The sequence below is a fragment of the Myiozetetes cayanensis genome, unplaced genomic scaffold, assembly GCF_022539395.1.
Source record: "Myiozetetes cayanensis isolate MyiCay16 unplaced genomic scaffold, myiCay2020 scf2-11, whole genome shotgun sequence".
Taxonomy (NCBI): domain Eukaryota; kingdom Metazoa; phylum Chordata; class Aves; order Passeriformes; family Tyrannidae; genus Myiozetetes; species Myiozetetes cayanensis.
This window is the reverse complement of record NW_026087411.1, coordinates 37,840,625-37,861,787: the sequence shown is the minus strand read 5'-3', so window position 1 is coordinate 37,861,787 and position 21,163 is coordinate 37,840,625. Positions and strand designations below refer to the sequence as shown.

The 21,163-nt window shown below is 35.0% G+C and overlaps 1 long non-coding RNA gene across 1 annotated transcript in view; it reads left to right on the top strand.

Annotated features, from left to right (window-relative positions):
- The first annotated feature begins 20,588 nt into the window (after nucleotides 1-20,588).
- Nucleotides 20,589-21,163, top strand: part of LOC126640049 (uncharacterized) — a 41,341-nt gene continuing 40,766 nt past the window's right edge. The window contains exon 1 of the long non-coding RNA XR_007628929.1: nucleotides 20,589-20,644. This is a non-coding gene — a long non-coding RNA (uncharacterized LOC126640049). The remainder of the gene's footprint in view (nucleotides 20,645-21,163) is intronic.

Sequence of the window (21,163 nt, the reverse complement as noted above, 5' to 3'; positions counted from 1 at the left end):
CCAAATTTGAGTCAATCCAAGACCCGCCAGGAGCAGACCCTGAATAAGTCAGAAGTCCATAAAGCTTATTGCAGAAAGTCAGGGCAGAAAAGGAAACCACAGTCTGCAGCTGTGCTCTGACCATTCTCACCTAACCCAAGCCCTACACACCACTCTGGCTTTAGGAAGACAGACAAGACCCTGGCATAGGAAATGTGAAGGAAGGATGAAGTGGGAGTAATGTGGGTTTAGATACCTGCTTCTGCCATAAAGCTGTGGTGCCATGGGCAGGAGGAGGGAACAAAACACACTGAAAAATGCAGAGACAACAACCTGAAATGAAGCGTGGGCAGTGTCAGCCCTCGGTGATGCCTGCGCTGACAGCCCGCTAAGAATCCAGGGCCCCATTTTGTGTCAGTTTGCTTCTATGAGTCACTGTCGCATGCGTGCTCATATATATGTACATACTCCCTCATTCACCAAAATAGCCACAAAGCTATTTATTATTCATGAAAAGTCCAATTTCAGAGTCATTGCCTCTACCTTTAGTCACGGTCTAAGTTGTTTTTCTTTACTAATAATCCAGTCACAATTTTCATGGAAAATAATTATAAAGAGGTTGTTCTAAATGTTTTCGCACTTGTATCCCCAATGAATTGTTCCTAAATATACATATGCCTTCACACAGTTCAATTTAGCTTAACTATGCAATCATTTCTCTTAATTTTTGCCTTGCTGAATGGAAGGATTTCTGCTTAACTAAATATTGTGTGTTGGAGTAATCATAATTAGAGAAGGAAAAACAAATATCTAAAGCTCTGATATAGTGGTGACATTCCCTGACTTCATTTTGGAAGGTAGAATATTGAAATAATTAATCTGATACCTCTTGTATTTAAAGTAGATTTCTTTTTCTAGATGGTAATGTATTTTTTCTTTTTCTCTGAACTTCTCTTAACTGATTTCAAGTTGGATAGAATCACATTTCTGGCAATTAGAGCTGTTTATAGAAAGGAAGGGGAAGAGCCTTCTAGTTCTAGCTGGAATGTTCTTTCCTCTGAATATGTCACTAGAAATATAAAGAGGTGTGACTCAAACTCTGACATTAGAACTTTAGCCATAGATAATTTTTTTCCAACAATTTTTCTTATTGCTTTTTTTTCTTTTCCTGTGGGTTCTCTATGAAATATATAGAGAGAGGTTTCACACAATCCCAGGTTTTATTTTGTCTTAGAAAGACCTTCAGTAACTAAAATTTATGGAAAACTGCTGTTAGTGAGACTTGTCCTACAAGTTAAGAATATGATTAAGCCACTCTTCTTTGACATTCAGCTTCTAACACTTTATTTGGATATTGTTAAATGCTGAAAATACATTCCCTTCATACATATGTTTTGCCATGCAGAAGGTGCTTTCATGGCTTCATGAACTTATTGCAGCTTGGAAAATCCTGCTGGGCACTCTGTTTGTGTTGCTGAATCTTTGCTGCTATTTTCACTCATAGTACCTGAAACGTAAATGTAATTACTTCTGCTTTTAGACTGAAAGCTCGTTTCACATGTGCCAGTATACAGCTTTCAGAAGGTAATAATACACTTTATAATTTTTTTGTCACTCCTTTTTAGATTCGAACTGAAAATAAATCTTAAAATAAACCTAACTCCTTAATTTGTCAACCAGTAACTTGGAATATTTTTGTACTTTAATTAATCTCAGGAATCAGAGACGCCATAGTCACGTTGTCCGATATTTGTATACAAGGAAGTAGAAGGTGAGCAATTGATTGTGGGTCATTCATACAAATAATGTATTTGATCCTCTGTTGACTGAGAAAGGAGATGACGATAATGCAGGGAACTCGTGTATGTACTTCACCCACCAAGAAGGCAAAGGCATGCAATTCAAGGGAAGAGCTGCTTCTATACAAAGCACTTTTAAGGTAAGAGACAAAGGCCATTACTTGTAGAGTGAAGGATGTATTGAAGGGCCTCAGGAAGACTTCAGGCATGACTGTGGATGTGGGTCTGCAGGGTCGTGTTTTTGCTTTGTTTTGGTGTTTTTTTGGTTTTTTTTCATTTTAATCTTTATGAATTAAAATCTGTAGATTGGCTTTTTGAAACAGGATTTAACTGCATGGCTCTGCCAGCAAGTGCAAACACTGTGTCACTTCTGTCCCTTTGTTCATTCTGTTCATCACTTCATAATTGGATCGGCATTGTAATAACAAAAACTTTGTTGTGCTCCAAACACAGCTTAGGCGACATGGTACAAAGAGTACAGGATGGTATCTCTTAGACCATCATTAGTGTTCCAACTCTGTTATCTATAAAATGAAATCAAAACACTGGCAAAGAGTCTGGAAGCTGAAATCTGGCACTTAAGCAAAGAAACAGGGAAACTTTATTTGAATTGAGCAATTCATCCCTGTCTCCCATCATGATGCCTGCCAAAATAAGATCTTCTTCTTCTGTTGAATTTCTAGGCCATGTTTCATTCTGGCTGTTATTTTATATGAGCTTCTTCACTTCTTTCACAGTGTTTTCTGTGGTTTTTAAAGTTCTAAAAAAAAAAAGAATTTCTTATTATGGATAAAAAGACAAAACTATATGAACCAACTAAGACTGCTGAAACAAAGAGCATAATAAATAAATAGTTTCAGAGGAAAGTAAAGTGAAAAAAAGTGGCAAAATAGAGAGACAGATAGCAACAAAATAAGGGAAATTCAGTAGCTTTTCTCAGCAAATTCTTTTTGCAAAAACTTCTTACATTAACCTAAAAAACAAATTTCTGTGTTAATTTATATTATTTTGCTGCTGTTTTTGTTTTCCAGTTCCAATAGTATTTTGATATGAATGTAGTATTTTGAATAATGAAGTAGCAATGGAAAAATACCCTGAAAAGCTTGTCACAGGGTTAACATTTAAACTTAAAGACAGAAACAATATTACTTGAAGCTACTCAAAGTTAAAATCATCTCTAAATGACTGAGGCTCACTGAAAAGAGGTTCAGAAAAGAAATATTCTCTGGCCTTGAATCTTTGCCTAATAATGACATCAAAATCAACAGCTTCTACTATATATCAAATGTTTTGTGTTTCACAAAAACAAGGAATAAATAAGCATTGACTATTCTGATTTTCTGCTATTTTTATCAGAACAAGCTGCTTTCTCCCCATGATGAACTACGGAATAAAATGTCAGTATTGCAGCTTTCCAGTAAGACTTGTAAGGCTGTAGAAAAAGAAAATGATATACCACAATGATTGATTGCTAGTAGTGATTTTCCTAGTAGTAAAGTGAGAGAAAATCCTTAGTGCAATGAAGAATTTCACAATTATAATCCCTTCTTACTGCTATGCTTTTCTGACCAAACTATAAGGGGAAAAAAGAAAGTGGTGCTATGAGAATGTCAGAGTGGGAAAAGAGATTTGGGCAAAGAAGCAAGGAAATTAGTTTTCTTAAAGACAGACTCACTTCAAAAAAAATGTGAATGGATCCAGTCACTGGTCTAAGACTAAAACGTATATAGGAATGTTGGGGTATCCAAGACAAGCAGATGAGAGTGAATGTCTGTAATTTCTAGCTTCATGCATATTTTTCCTCTGTTAAATATGTGATTAATTATAGGAACTCCAAACAAGAGATATTTGTATTTCCACTAATAGGTGCTTCTGAAATGGAGGAAAAGTATATTCCCAGAGTGCTTGTAAAGCTGTCACCTGGGGAAAAGCTTTAAAATTGTTTGAAACTCTGAATCTGATTCTCTAGGGAAGCTAGGATGCAAAATCTCCTCTGTTGATGGGGTTAAAATGTTAATGTCTGTACCTGGCATCCGTTCAGATCAACGGAAATATAAGAACATGTGGGCCTAATATCATGGGATTCAAAAGAGTTGCTCTGTGAACATCCACCTGGGGTATACAATATGTTTGTTACATAAGATAATTACATGAGAAGAGCTCATCAAAAGAACATTATTAAAGTTGCAAACTAAAAATCAGGGCTATTAGTTTCTCTACAGTTTTGCTATTGGGCTCATGATTGTTCTCTAGATGTAGATGCTTCTATTTCTTGTATTCTCTTTGTCAACATATGAAGGACTTAAGGACACAGTCTAAAGGACACACATTAAAGCTCCTTTTAAGGGAGAAAATCAAAATTAATTAGGATGCCGTATATTAACTTTCAGAGATGTTACTCCTTGGTAGAAGTAACAAGAGAGAGGATATTTACTGCATGATTAAGCAGAAGTCCACAGTTCTGTATCTTTCTGGTAGGGTTCTTGAGAGGATGTATATAATCTCCAGCATAAACTCTCGGGTCAGTACTACCTTTGGAGCTATGTACACAAGGTCCATACAATAAAACAAGCCTCAAAGGCAGATGTACAAAGAAAAGCTGAAGACCCAGTGAATTTAAAGTCAACAGAATGTAAAGGTGTTAAACTTGAGCACTACCCTTGTCAAGTGAAAAAAAAATTGACTTGATTTGTTAGTCTTTGTTACATAAATTTGAAACCGAGACGCTAATGACTTATCCTAGGTCCTATTAGGAATTCAGACCCAGAAGGGATTTAGATTTCTGTCTAGCCTATTGGGCCTCCAAGATAGCTTGCTCCAGCTTCCACTGGATATACATCTGAGTCTTCCCTGAAGTAAGACAAATCACTCAACGTTTAAATATAGGTTACTATTTTCTCTTTTTTTTCATGTGTTTTCTCATTGTATTACTTTCTATCATTTATCCTATCAATCTATTCTATCCAAAATCTACAGCCACAGTCAGTTCTTCAACTCTTAACAAGTCACTTCAGCAGGAATAGTTTTCAGTGGAGAAGTTAATGCTTCAAAGAAGTGAATCTATACAAATATGTAGATTTTTTTCTGGAATGAAACTGAACCTGCACCATAAACTCACACTGTGTAGCTGATTATTTTTAGCTTTCTGAACAATTTTTAAATAATGTTATTTTTATTAGAATTAGAAGGAATGAAATCTCACAAAGCCAAATTTCCTGGTCAGGTGAAAATAGTTTGAAACTGGATAGTTTGGGTTTTGTAGCAATTTTTTCACAGGTGTTTTCCTAATTATTTTCTTGTTTTCTATCAGTGAGCTACTGATTTACTCCACTGAGCAATTAAAAGCAAAACTCAAGGAGTTAAATTCTGGCTTGGTTAAAGACAGTGGGACTTTTATTCCTGAAATCAATATCACAGTGACCCAACCCTTCCTCCCTAATTAATTGCATTAACATTTGCAAAAAAAAAGAAAAAAAGGAAGTTTTGCCTCTGTCCACCCAAACAAACCGGAAAGTTGCATGTTTAAATATGGTTGTTCCTATGAAGTACTGAAAAACTATTTTGGAAACTTTCCCATCAAAGCAGCTGCGTTCTTTTAGCTTGAATCTGACTAAGGACCCTGTTTTTCATTCACATTGCAAAAACTACCAAATGCAAAGCCATTAAAAGGAGCTTTTAAGATGACTTGAGCAGAATTCACATTTTTAAATGTTAAGGTATTAAATTTTTGGTAAAAATATTTTAAAATGAAGTTATCTATAAAACATTTTGATAGTCAATGATAAAATTCTTTTCAGTCCTTTAGTCTTAACAAATACCTCTTAATAATTTCCATATATTTCTCTATCATTACTTTGTTTTGTGTTTGACTTTGTAATTTGTTTTCATAGGAGTTACATAAAATATTATATAAATATAAATACATGTATTATATATATATACAAAAGAGAAGTTCTAATAAAGACAAAAATTATATGGTACTGGAAAACAAGATTTTACAAGGAAATGTTGTTTTATAAAAACAACAAAAATCTAACAAAACATGGGACTTTAGTAGAATGTTTTAAGCATATTGGGATTTTGTTATCATGTAATCAACAGTGGATCTCTTTAGTCACTGAGGAAAACAGGTGTATCCTGTGTACTGATAATACCAGTTCATGTATGAACTTAAGTGTTTATTGTATCAAGAATCTGATGGATCATTCACTCAAAGGGAGTGATTGCATGAATCAAATCACAAGTTACTGGACTCAGTAGAACTGCAGGGTTACATAGCAGGACCAAGGCTGAGTCAGGCTGAGTGAGCGTATAAAGCCTTTCTATAACTAATTTTCAGTAGATCAGCGCTTTTCTTTAAAATTTTCTTATTCCAGAAGAGCCAGGTAAGCAGTACTGTGAGAATACGAAGCTGATCTGTTAGTAAAGTAACCTATCCTTCAGTAATATTTAAGAATTTGGTGTTTCATCATGAATAGCTAGACACAAAAATTTCCATATCCTTGACTCATTGTCCTATGCAAATGAAATGAAATAACCTCAGTAGGTAAAGCGAGACAGAACAGAACAGAAAAATGTTTTGCTCTTTAGTGACGGCAAAATAAAACACCATATTGATAATATGGAAATGACAAAAATATCCCATTGAGGTACTATCAACTATGCAGCTCTTGTTCCAGAGGACTGACTCCAGGAAATTAGAAAAACAGTCAAAATGCTCTTGGTTCCTATTTCATTACTTTGCTTCATACATATCAATTATAAACTTTAGCCCTTTGTCAGGGCTGACTCACTTGAAAAACAGTGGCTTTCTCATGTCTTATTTCTCAACACCTGAAAAACTGCAATCCATGAGGTTATAAATACTGAAAAATTAGCATGTGAACCATTTATTGTTAATTATAAAGAGAGAACATTAAATAATAATAAAGAACTTTATGAAAATTCTATTCTTTACTGGTAACCATGATATATATATTTATTGTTGGAGTATTAGTGAACTTTAAAGCAACAGAAGAGTATTTGTTTGCCAGATGAAAATACTTCTCAAATTTCACTGTGCTGTCATAGTGACTCAAGAAATGTTTTTCTTTAATTTTTTACAAAACCCTCTTTTTGCATTTCCATTTGACTTTTTATGGTTTTCCTCCTCAGAAATCAAGCAGATGTATGGAAAATTAACCCTGAATAATAGTTATTTTATTTTTTATGAGTTTATATTTTGCCATAATGAATACCTGGGTGGCTATTTCACATTTGAAGTAGTTCTATAATGGTTTTCCTTTATTACTTTATAATGTGCATGTCAGCAGTTTTCACATGTGATTGCCTTATATCTCCTGAAGCAAACACTAATTTCTAGCTTGTTTCTCATCTGAATAACTGCACACTGAGAGAATAGAAAAAAGTAACTCTTACTTTCAGAGAAGTTCTGTTTAAGATTAGTCAGTGCTTTTGCTAATGTTGTTTTTTGAAAAAAAAACACTAGAGCTGTCAGAAAATTTTCATTTGAATCACTCTCTCTTTAAACAGATTTCTTCCAGGGCAGGGGTCACTCCAACTTCCTTAGATAGGTAGATTAGGTAATTCAAGATTTAAATGTCACATCAAATGTTTAACCAATACTCCAGGAGATCATGTGTCTCTTACAGATCTTAGGTTAGTTATACTTGTTATTTGAACAAGTGTCTAAGCTACCTCAAGTATCATCAATATCTGGCACCAGAAAACTTCCTCAATGGATGCTGTTTATTTGGGGGCTGCTATTTTAATCAATAAAAATTTATGGACTTCATCTTTTCATTTTTCCACAGGAATTTCTCAGAATCAATGTAGTAAACCAGGAAAAAGTATAGATATATGCAATAAGATTACCACAATACTATGGTCAAACTTATACTTGGAAAAAAAGTCAGCTGATGGGAGATCTAACAAATTATAGAGTTGTGAATGGTACAGTAAGCATTGACAAAAATTGAATATTTATTGTTTCTCTTAAACTGAGTGTAATTATTTGATATCAGACTGTAAACAAAAGGAAACCTTTGTTTTCCAGGAACAGAGAAAATTTTTACAGGAGTTTTTTAGACACAAGTGTAAGCTAATTTCAGCTGTAGCTATTATGAATAATAATTCAAATTCAAATTCTAGGTCAGGAAATTTCTAGAAATTTCTAGAAATATTCCCACTGACTGCTGGGAAGATAAAATGAGCAAAAGATAAGATTCATTCTTATACTCTAATCTTGTATTAGTAGTCATTCTTGGACAAGAGGTTTGCTACACCTATGATCTGGCCGAGTTGTCTTGGTGGAGTAACCTGTGTACCAGGAAGCATGTTAAGAGATAAATTACAATCCTTATAGGAAATGAGGTGATAATGGGGGTGGAGATGTTACTAGTCGGCTGGGTTGTATATATAAATGAGTCTCTTTCATTTGCCACATGTAGCCTTCCTGACAGTGTTGTTGAGCACACATACCACAATTCACTATATGCTTTCTTATAAATCTATCTGACACATTTACCTGAGTGTAAAGCTCTGAGAAGTTCTGCTCCTTTGCAATAGCATCATGTCATGTGCTACTGTTTCTCTTGTGTATGGATTGCATTTGTTTCAGATCGCTGCCTGAAGTGACAAAAACCTCACAACAGAGCATGGACTTGTTTTCAGGAACATTGCTTTGTCCCTTGCTCTCTGTACCACAGCTGATGCTATAAATGATCTGGCTCATTTCCATTGCCTGACAGACTGAAACTGGAGTGGCAATGCCAGTAGCCACTAACCACATGCAGGACTGAAAGCACTAATAATCCAAAGCAAAATAAATGAAAATCAATAGCAAATATTTTCAAGGCATGTTCTGCATCAGTTTTTAATTCTTCCTATTGAAAATTAAATTTCAAAGAATTTCTAACAGTAAAGTCTAAGAAAAATTGATGGGGAGGGGAGAGAAGAATAGCACAGGTAGGTACAGATTCTTTTCGCTGTTATATTTATGTTCTAGGGTTTTACTTTTCAAGCCAGCTATTTCTGTGAACCCAGTTAGAGCTGTCAGGAAGTGTTCTCCCATGAAACAGAAATGAGGAACCCTTGCCAGTGACTCCAATGCACATTGGGACTATTAATGTACATGAGACTATTTCATAAGCAAATGCAAATTATGATCTATTTTACTGGTTTGCAGCAGATGATTTCTTCAAAGTTGTCTTTCATATCTTAGCCTTCTGTCTTTAGATAAGAAAAGTCTGTTGTCTGAAAGAAACTGACTCCAAATGCTGTAAGTTCAGGTCTTCTCAGCTGTGCTATACTGTCAAATATGATTATTCTTATTTTTCATAGAGTCATTAGATAAATATCCTTACTGCTTTTATCCATTGATTTATGGATCTAGGAATTATAAAGATCAGTTACTTACAGTGGAAATTTTCTAAAATCCCATAGCAGGCTCTATTCTTTAAAATTTTCCATTCATTTTTGCTATATTTATAAAACAGTTTTAAATATTTGGACACAGATTGAGTAAGAGGTTAATGTTAAATGCTAAGCTCATTGCAGTAAATTTACAAAGAAAATCCCATTAATTTCAGAGAGTTTTCACCCAAAACTTTTATATACTTTGGGCAGAATTCATTAAGGGTCTATGAGTCAGACAAGATAGGCCAAATGAGTCATCTCATCTGTGCTTCCTACATGAACAACCCAGGGAGCACAACTCTTGGTAGGATTGATCTGGCACAAAGAGCTTCTCAGATAAGGATGAGGTTGCCAGTCTGAAAATGTCTTCTCCTTTCCTCTAATGATGCAGACTTTGTAGACAATAACTTTAAACTAAATGCCTATTTTTAGATGTCTAAATTCAGAAGAAATGAATTCAGAAAAAATATACACTGCTTAATGTTATACATTTCATATCTTTAAATTTAATCAAAATTAGTCCTCCTTAAAACCAGGGTACTCACAGAATCAAATCTTTCCTAATCTCTATGCATATTTACCTTGTAAATTTTAGGATGAAGGGGTAGGAGGACTTTTATTTTTCTTTACCTTCCAAGGTTATCAATAAACAAATTCGTTCATTCATTCATTCTTTCATTCATTTGTTAAAGGCTCAATAATTATACCATGTCGTAAACAGTAGTTACTTAAAGGAAAACTACTATAAGAATATGCGTATAGGACTATAAGCCACCTTCAGATAAATAAGCCTCTCTTGCGTCACTGAAAACTTCCAAGTAGGTGAGCCAAAAAGGCAAGAAGCCAAGACTGAAGAAGTCAGAAAAAGGCAGAACAGAGGGCATGGATGAGGAAACTTACAGCAAAGAATGCCTCAGTGTTAATTTACGGAACACCTGTTATTTCAAAAGAATCAGCCAGAGGATTTCACAGGCTGGCCCTATGAATATGCATGTTGACTGGCTCACAGCAAGTGGAAAACTACCTTGAATTTACCAGATCTAGAAAACATCTGCTGAAACATAAATTCCTACCATACCAAAGCTCCGAGGTTGTTTATGCACTAAAATGTGCCTGTTATCTTTTCCTTATAACATAGGGAAAAAAGGAGAAACCTAATAATGATTTCTTTGGAGCTTAAAAGGATACTATGCTAGTTGATAGTATATATTGAAAAGATATTTTAAAGTGTTTCCTTTTGTGTTATAATGGAGGGATATCTTCTGGGGCACGTTTTCCTTCAGGAAAGTGATGGACAGCAGGTGACCAATCGATCAGAAGCTGTCTAAGGAACAACCAAAAGAGAGGTGAGAACTGACCGAGGGAAAGGAAAAGAAAACAGCAGAGATCCTACCCTGAGGACAGCGTGGCTCAATGAGTTTCCCCATGCTGCAGTAATTACTGACCTTGCTTCTCACCATGCAGTTGCCTCCAGTGAAGATGAATAAAACAGAAGTGCCTGAGCTGGTGGGTGATCTCATTTAAGTGAGGTGAAGAAGGCCGGACACAGGTCCCACAACAAAGACACCCTACAGCTCCTCTCACAGTCTCTCTGAATCACCAGCCTGTGATTGGGTAACAACTATTTTAAGACATACAGCCAATGAAATTCCTCTAATGCTGCTCCAAAGTCGGAGGAAAAAACCTCAGCAACAAACAGAAGATGGTTGCTTTCTTGGTTAAGGTAATATGAAATGTGAAATGTAAGAGTTTTTATTTATTTTGAGGCTGTTGATGTTGATTTAAATCACTGTTACAACAGTGGCTGGACTGCAAGCACCTTAAGAAGAGATAGAGATAATTTTAGCTGTATACGGATCTTAGAAATTTTAGAAAGCAGTATAGACTCTACATTAAAAAGCATAACCGAAATTAAACTCTAAAAATAAGAAAGAAAAATGAATATTCTGTATAATTTTTGTATGGGATTCTGCAGTAGCATTAGAAATTGTTCCCTTTTCCTAGACACTGCATAGGTGCTATAGAAAATGCTAAGGTTGATGGGTTTCTTCTCATTACCTTCTTTTTTTCTGTAAAATGAATAGTGGTTATAGTGGTTTTGTGCAGATTTCAATTGTTTTTAGAAGAGCTGTTGTTCCATTGATATTAAAAAGAAAAAATAAGCTGTCTAATCTCATCCTGTGTAAGGAAATTACTTTTATTTTACTAAACTACGTGCATGTACAGTGTGTTTAATTCAAAAAAAGAGATGTCTTAATAGCATAATACATATTCCATTGTTTTAGATGCAACCAGCTGCCAGAGAAGTAGCAGTAATTGAGAGACTAATAGAATAGAGAGGATAATACCCTTTAATGCCTTTCTTATGTATTCCACAAATCCTCTTGATATCTTCATGTGAGAAGAAGTTGACAGAGTGCTGCAGGCTTGGGCAGAAATTGCTATAGAGACTAAGTGTTGTACCTGACTTCTGAACTGCAGGAAGGTTGTACTTCATTTCCTTATTTGAAAAAAATTTATTGTGTTTATAACTTTTGGTTAATTGGAAGGATTTGTTCACCCTTAATATACAGCAAGTTTCAGTTCCACCTCTAGAAATTAGTGTAAATGAGATGTTCCAGTAAATTCTGACAAAGACAGATACATTTTGCTTTTGATAGTCCATGAACTGTATTTCAGCAGAATCATTGGGAGACAAGTGTTTTGTTGTAGTCCTTATCCATCCTTTTAGTACATTCACAATCTGTTTTCCTTTAGAGTTCAGTCACTGTCATGTTGTTTGTAGAAGTTAAAAACCAAGCAGGCACACACAGTGTTGGACTGTAGGTTGTATATGAGCAAAATGTCAGTTGGTAGTCTGGATTCATTAGAAAAATTGGTAACTACATATTTTTATATATCCCCAGTTCATTTCCAATAATAAAAGCATGCTCTCTGCTTATAAGATTAACACAATAAAATTCTAAGTAATTTTTTCTGGCAACTGACATACAGATTTTAATAAGGTAATTTGTTAAGAAATACTTTTAAAATATTAGAGGTCTAAAGGTACAACAGAACAATGAGAAACAAAGTTTTTGGCTTTTCCTGGAGTGAGATTGTTATGCATTGTTACAAAGTAATTGTCATCGAATGATGTGTTATGTGTTCATTCTACTGCTCACTATAATTATGATCACAATTAAACCTCAAAAAATTGTTACTGTCAGTTTAGAATGCATGAGGCTGAAAAGACCGTTTGCAGTGCAATGAATTTTATTATTATTAAAGACTGGTTAATCATAGCTGCAGTTGATCAACCTGGAAATCTCACACATTTAGGAATGTGTCACCAAGTTGATTCACTTAATTTAGTGGTTGTTTTTCCAGTTACATTTCAGCCATCTCTGTGAAAACAGCAAGCTTAAATGTCCTTCTTCTTTCACTGTCCTTGTCCAAACCATCATGGGCAGATTACACCTTTTCTTAAGCATTTTTTAATGCAATTGGAAATCCTTTGTAAACAGATTTGGACTGTTGTATTGTTATCATTAAAAAGACACTTCCATGGACTTGAAAGTAAGGTACAAACTATTAAATTTATGTCCTCAAATTAGACCTTGGGCTCAGAAAATTTTCTATTGAAATTCCCTCTTTAAGCATTACGAGATAACATTCTGAATATATAGAATTAAAGCATTTTGCTCCAGATTTTCAAATTCATAGCCCTTGATTTTGATATACAAATCTTTATTGCTTTAACTGATACTACAATTGGTTATATATCAAAATATGTAGATTATATTCTAACCACAAATTCTTATGAAATAATAGATTAAATTTTGCTGTTTCATTGGTTGGTCCAATTGAAATTTTGAATTTAATGCTTGAATTACTGCAGATTTGTACATAGGTGAAGTAGAACAGTGTTGAATATTTAATACAATCATCATATGTTTCAGTGTTATTTGACTTATTTTTAAATTCAGTAAGTGCATAAATTTTTATAGCACAATTATTTCTGATCTCAGAGAGTAGGGACATTTCAATTGTTGTGCTTGACCTCCCCTATAGAATCCCAATTTGTTAGTGAGTGAAGGACTCAAGCCCTTGACACGTATCAAGAACTGCTTTCTCTATTGAATTTAAGTCTGCAAGTTCTGTAACATTTGACATTTATTGTAACAAAAAAGCTGTGTCGTACTTTCTTACCTGCAGTTACTCGTTCCTTGTAACTGAACTGTAGGCCTTTGTGTTAGGGAGAGTGAGAAAAGTATGGGCTATGAGAAATCATGGCAAATATTCTCTCAAAAAGTAATTATTTTAGAAAATATGTGTGCTGGTTTAAAGACAAACTGGAAGGAGGCATTAACCCAACTCAAAAGGGATTATAAATCAGAATTACAATTTAATAAAAATAATTTAAAAAATACAATTATACAGATAAAAAATTTGTTTTAACCCACAAAAACACAGATGTATAATCCAGAACCCTGGGGCATGAACAGAATGGTGTTCATTGGCCCCTGTGCTGAGCCCCACGTGGGCCCCCTGAGTCCAAATGTAAAAGGAGAGGAGGAACGTGTCGGTGCGAGTGATGGTCGCGGTCTGGTTGAGAGTGATGGTTGCAGTCCAGTTGACGTTCTGGTCCTCCTCTGGATCCCACAGAGCCCAAGATTATATACACTCAAATTCAGGCAGGAATACCCAGCACCTTCTAAGGGCAGGGAGTTCCACAATGGGTAATTGTGAGTTGTGGGTGTGAGGATAGGAACATCCTTCTATTTCACAGGCCTCTTAACACCCAGCTTATATCCTGAGAGGTCAGGTGTGCTCTGGGCAGCTGCTGCAAATGGTCTATTGTTAACAGTTTCTGGGAAATTACATAAAGGGTTGAGAATACACAGTGTGACTTACACCCACACAGTGATGAAGTGGTCCTGGCTGCTCTAACTAGGACAATATGACATAAAATTTAGTTGTAAGGTATGAAAGGCCAGTACATACTTCAAATTGAATTCCGTTGCTACTTGAAAGCTTTATTAAAAAGACCAGTTCCCATAAATGTTACGTAATTATGTAACTGCTGTTGCAATATGCATTTCTAACTGCAAGATAAATTAATTTTCAATTTTTCACATTCACCTTATAAACAAAATCATGGAATTTAGAAAACAGTATCCATTTATCAGGTACAGAAGTTCATTTGAATTTCCTGTGTTATACTCCATACAGCTATGCACTATGCCTATGTGAGAATATGTAAGAAAGTGAGGGTCTAAAGTGGATGAGAACAGGAAGTAAAAAAAGGAATTGGAGACAGAGTAATGAAGGAAAAGAGACAGGATAGAGACAGTATGTCCAAGAGTATTTAAGGTGAAAGAAACTGATCCTGACAAGTCTGCATGGGAATATGAATAGTTTATCAAAGTAGTCCATTGTCATGAAATTTAGACATAAGATAAGACTTAGGTATTTACCTCCATACCTGAGAAATACCTTCAAGAAATTATTTAAAAATATTTATGAAATTCTAATTACGTTGTAAAGATGGGATTTCTCTGACAATTTTGCCAGGTAAATCACAGTATTAAAGGATTCCAGCATTCAGCAATATTCAGAATTTTGAATTTTTACATCACTCTTTATCTGTGTTTAACAGCTAGACTCAACAATTTCACCTGAAGTGATAAATAAATCAGGAGTTCATTGCCAAAGTCTCCAGTGGTAGACTTGTGCCTGAAGGCATATACGAGATCTCACACTGATTTCATTTTAAAGGTGGTCTGTCTTTTTGCATTTGACTCTTTGCTTTTTATTCTTTCCATTCACTTCAAATTGACAGCTGTATCTGTTTATATCTATGGCAACAGCCACAAGCTTGCTCTCCTTGTTTTCTTTTTCTCTGTATACCTCAAGCATTATGCCAGTTTTTGTTACATGGTAAACACTAACAAAGACTTTGTTTTCAGTGTGCTTCATTTGGTTGTTAGCTTTGCCACTTCTGTTAAAATAAAGTTGACAAATAATTTTGAAATTCAGAGCATTATTAGTTGTTGTTCAGCATTTTAAATGAAACCTAAGCTTCTGTCACAGAGAAAAAAATACCCTGAGTTCCCAAGTCTGCACTGTTGTGCAGTTAGTATTACAGTGATGGACGACTCCATGTCACACTCCCTTGAAAAGAAGAGCTGGTTTCTGTGTGTCACTAACATAGTTAACTTCAAAGTATGTCATTTTTAGCTCCTATACATTTATGAGTTTTCATGAGAATGTGCAGTGTCACCAGGTGCAAAACACAATAGCAAAAGTATCCTCATGCCAGAGCATCAAGGACAAAAATCTAAAAATTTATTTGAAATTTGAATCTAAGATGTAATCCAAAGTTTTAAATTAGGAGTATTTCATATTCTGCATAATGATCATAGCATGGTCATTACCCTTTATCCCACTGCATACAACAAGCCAATTTCTCTGACTGAAATAGAAGTTGTATTGCTGATGGCTATGTACATGCTCCTTATTATAGTCAAATATCATAATTTATAGCTGGCATTAAATACCTTTGTGTATTTCATGTATTGTCATTGTAGTTCAAATACCATCTTCCTAAAGGACATTTAAAGCAAAGAGGTTGAAAAGCATGCATGAAGATAATCAGTAATAGGAATGAAAAGATAATACCATATTCTTCTGAGAATTTCAGATCTAATAATTATTTTCATACTCAGATATTAGAGAATAAAACTTTTTAAATCCACTGAGATACACTTAACTCCTTTTGAGTTTTGTGTAATGATTATGATCTCAGACCTACCTCTAAAGTTAATAGGTTTCAATTTCATATCAGTATGTTTACTCTATTTACTCATAAATGAATTAGAAATTAGAAATTACTACAACTTCATCATTGCAGATGATACTTGGATATCTGGGCACACCTCAGCTGTGTCCTTAACAGCAAATATTAGACTCCAACTACAAAAATTCTTATGATTTTACTTTTATTTGTGCCTTTTTAATGTCACATGCTATGAAAACAAGTGAAAAGAATGGCCCTGGGAATTGTTAGGGTCTTATTGTAATTCGAGTATCTACAGTTGTAATGGAAATGACTGGAAAAACCTTTGAAAGCCTTTGAAAATACGTTTATCATATCTTCTGATCCATTCTAACACATTTCTAATCCAAAATATCTCATTTATCGCTTTACAGAAAATAAAAGGTAACTAAATAATCTCCAGTCCACACTTTCTCTCACACAGTTGATAATACCTGAAACTGTGGGATCTATACCTGTTGATAGAAGTTGTTCTTTCTCAGAGGAAAGCTCTGTAGCCTTTAAAAGCAATTAGCTTTTGCACAGAGTTGACTGAACAAATTAAGCCATCTGTCTGCATTTACCACCATCAAACCAAGGCAGAGCCCTGCTGTTAATTTCTGGTGAGCATCGGTGGAGCTCCACAAGCAGAACGACAGCAGATTGCAGCTTCAGCTGATGTCTGAATTCACGCTCCACTCTGTTTCTGGGAATAACCTGAAGGCAGATGTTATTCCTTCCCAACGCAAGCTTGCTCATCGTGGGCATCCAAGCACACCTTCTTACTGCTTCACCAGGATGGGACAAAGCTCCTTTTACAGAAGTCCTGTAAGTCACACCATGGTAGAAGCTTAAAAGTGTCATGATGGTAGTTATTTACCATCATTTCTTAAGCTAGTTTTAGACCTCATACAGAACTTACATCTGTCCTAAAATTGTGCATTTATAGTGGGTGAAGCAGGAGGCTCAGCGTGGGAGGCAGCCAAGAAGCCCAACCAGTATAGTCTGTGTATTTGCTTGGTTCAGAGGCAAGTTTTATGTTCTTTCTGTAAGAGAAATTATTTTCCATTTCCATCACACGCTATAATTTTAACTTTTATTTAATTGTGGAGAATATAATGAGCTTTAAACATTCTTTTCTTCTGGGAATAATTGCTGTTGGTCAGTGTGAGAATACTGAGAGAAGGAACTGGACTGTTTCTACCATTGTATGCATCTCTCTGTTCAAGGAATAAATTTTATAAATAACCATAACTATCATAATATAAATTACCACCTTGATATGTAAATAATCCCACTGAATTTCAAATAACAGAAAATTAAACTTTACAATAATAAATATTACTGTGACTTCAAGGTCATATATACATTATGAATGGGTACATTTGAAAATTCTTAGAAAGAATTCTTCTCTTTCTTGAAGTTGCAGGTTGGATGAGTTTTAGTTCCTCTGGTACACTCCCTCATAACAGAAAACTGGAAAATAAAATTATAAATGCTAAAAGAGAAGTCTTTATCTTCTAATTTAGGCCTACTTGAAAATAATCCTACTTATTTTAAAAGCAAATAAACAAAAAGCTAGACACTCACAACTTTCAATCTGAGGGTTTATTTTTATAATTCCTATATTAAATGTCATCGTGAAGAACTTCAGTTTGCTTGGTATGTACTTGCACCTTGGTGATACTGACACTGAATCTTTGGGATTTTCAGAAATCTTCTTATGTAATTCCCAGAAAACAAGAGTTTAATCACAAAGTGACATCTGGAGTAGGAAGAATTCTTCAGTAGGCCTCATATTGAGCTGATCTTGAGGTACAAAATATCATAATATGCTTTGTTTTTTATATGGAAAAATATAAAATAAAATAATTCTTTCTGTTTTAAAAAGGTAATTTTCAATAAAGGATAAATCCTGAGCCAAATAATTTGGGGGAAGTAACTAAAGATAAAAATTTTTAATTGAGTTGTTTCAGAATATTTTCGTGATCATCCAAAAATGTCACAGTAAACCAAGACTAAATTGGAAGAAATGCAAACAAAAGGAAGAGGATGTTTATGGCAATAAACTAAAGTTAGGAACTCAGAAAATTGAGAAAATGTCTAGAAAAACATAAGGACATTTATAAAAGATTGAAAGATAAAGTGTGTTTCAAAGAATATGAAAAAAAAAAAGAAACTGGAGTGAGTTGTATTCACCACACTTTTGCTTTATCAGGAGGTTCATCTTTTGACTGATAATTCAAATCTAGCCTATCAATGAAAGCTGACAAGCTCTACCCTTTCGATTCAATTACATGACAGGTGAAAGCATTTAGAAACAGATATTGTGATAGAAGGTGTCAGATGAGTACTTCATTCATACCATATGATGAACTATTTTCTATTGTATCAGTAACTTCGGAAGGTTTTACCATTTACAGGAGTTAGACATATTCAAATGAGGATTTTTGGGTAATTTGAAAACTTGCATTTACATAGGTGAGGAAAAAAATCCTTAATTAACCTTATTTAATGTTGATTTTCAATAACTAATGGAACAGCTAATATCGAAAAAAGACAATTGGGATGACCAAACTAATTATGTCTGTCAGCCTATCATAAACCCTGAAGAAAAGTGTGGACAAACTTATAATAATATGTTATTAATAAAGATTTAAAGGAAAGTAATGTAGTTCATGCCAACAGGCGTAAGTTTATGGAAAACAGATCTTGCCAAACCAGCTTTGTACCTTCCTATTGCTGAAAATAAAATCAATTATCTATGGAAAAAAATAACTAGCAGCAAGCTGTGGATACAGGACCAAGGCAGAGGCCTTGTATTGGTTGTAGGAAGCTGTTACCCCAATGGATGCAGGATGTCTACCTGAACAGGAGGTCCCCTGGAGTAGTCAAACCAAAGGATCAACTCTTAAAATGCTATATCTGTTTTGCCTCTATTTCCCTCAACCTTCCCAGGTGAGGAAGGAGGTTGGGACAATCCTCGGTAGGTTTCTTGGAATGGTGAAATTTTCAGGGGAATAGGGAACATTGAGAAGAGGTTTTAATAGTATGAATGTGTGCACAATTTGTGGATGTAAAGGCAGTCATAGTGCCTGTATTTGGCTCTGTTGCCATCTCAAATAGGAATTCACTGTATATCCCAGAAGTTACTCTTTAAAGAAGTCACTGGCAAACTGTGAAAATTTCATGGAGAAGCATAAGAACAGCTGGCAGACTGGAAAGATGCTCAAGAATCTGAAAAGTCATTCATCTGATTGTGAAAGTTTAGCAAAGATTAAGGTGTGATTTGATAACCTCTTATAAGTGCCTACGGAGGAAACAGTAGTTTAATGGAGGAGAATAGATGTCCCATGGTTACAAATTAGCGTTACATAGTTCAGACTAAAGAAATAAAAAGACATAATTTTTAAACTGCAAGATTCATAATAATAACTGCTTAGCAAGGACTATGGCATTTTTTTCCATTACTTGCTTTAAAGAACATGATAATATAATTTCATTCAACATATATTTTATAGAAAAGGGATTTAAACAAATATAACTATAGAGAAAGTCAGAACAAATGTGTTAGAGTTGTTGATTGTGATTCAGCTTACAGGTGTGATACAAAGGCTGTAACTATTACCACAGGTTATATACCATAAACAGCTGCACAAGTACTGCTGAGAACAATCTGTTATTTTGAGAGTCCATTAGCTTTCCAGACTTTCAGAACGACTCCCAAGCTGGGAGGCATAAGAACTTTCTTAGGGATGAAATTCAGAGCATGTTATTGTTAATTTCAAAGGTGGAAATTCGTTAAGAGACAACAATATGGGAGCAAGTCATCATGGCTAGGCTTTGCGAACGAAGATTTGAGAAGGGCTCTACCCACGCTTGCTACAAGCACGCTGATGGCTAAAAAGGCCAATGCGAGATAGACAAGTCCGGTTGCAGAAGGCACAGCAGAAAGACTCCCCAGGTGATATCAACAAGATGCGATTCTTTCTGCATTGTCTTTTCTCCTCGAGAGTGATCCTGAGTGTGTTCTCAAAAGCAGCAGCAGTGTTCTAGATGGTGTGTCTCCAGGCCTCCCGACTGGAGGCCAGGGTAGACCAATGGTGGTGATCAATATGGCCAAGGCTGAGGGATTGTTTCAGGCTATGGGAGCAAGTAGTAGGATACAATTACCCCACACCTGCAGATGTGTAACTGAGGGATAGTGTGTTTGTAGGCAATGGCTGTACATTGTGCTCCTGTCATCCAGCTCAGGGGAACATCTGTCAGAGCTTCCTTAATTATTCCACCAATAGTCTAGGAAAACATCTAACTTCATGTGCTCTGAATGTAGGTGCCTAAAGTAGGGGGCATGAATATCTTCCATTGCAGACAGTTATAAACACTAAGGGAAAAGGAAAAGGAATGAAGAGGTGTATCAGTACAGCTCGTCCAAGGAACATGCATAAGGAATGCACCTAACTCACACTGGAAGTCAACCATGAGGAGATACGTAAAAGCACAAATGGCACTAAGATCTTGAATACCTTTGACTTACAGAAGGATTCAAGGAAGAACGTACAGCTTGACTATGTGGATTTTTGCACTCCAGGGACCTCACTTCTCTGCAAATCCCAAATGTAGGACTAGGACTACAGTGCAAGTCATAGAGGTAAAGTCATAGAGACAAAATTAAGCAAAGTCTTACAGTCCTGATGAGGATAGTAGAAGACAGTCAAGACACACACCTAAGCTTACATTTCTAAACAACTTTTCTAATCTTGTTAGACTAATAAAATTTTTATTCCTTTGATGTACATATGTAAATCCCACTGGTCCTAATGAGAATTATGTGCACAGTTCAACAGAATAAGCCTTATAATTTAAGGGATATTTGGAGGAGGACTTCAAAAAAACAGTAATGCCTGGGATAAGAAGTCTATGAAAAGTTTGAACCTTTGAATGGCAATTTTTTAAATGACCTTGAATTTTCTAATATATGCCAAGAATTCTTGTGAGCAAAAGTCCAAGACATAGATGTCCAATCAAACTTATGTAACGTAAAACGACTAAAAGTAAGAACATGAACACATTTCAGGCTTACTGAAGTACATAAAAAAGGAAGGTATTAGATTTCATTTATTTGTAGAAAAGTGTAAAATACAAAAAATGTGAGGGTTTGATCTGCATC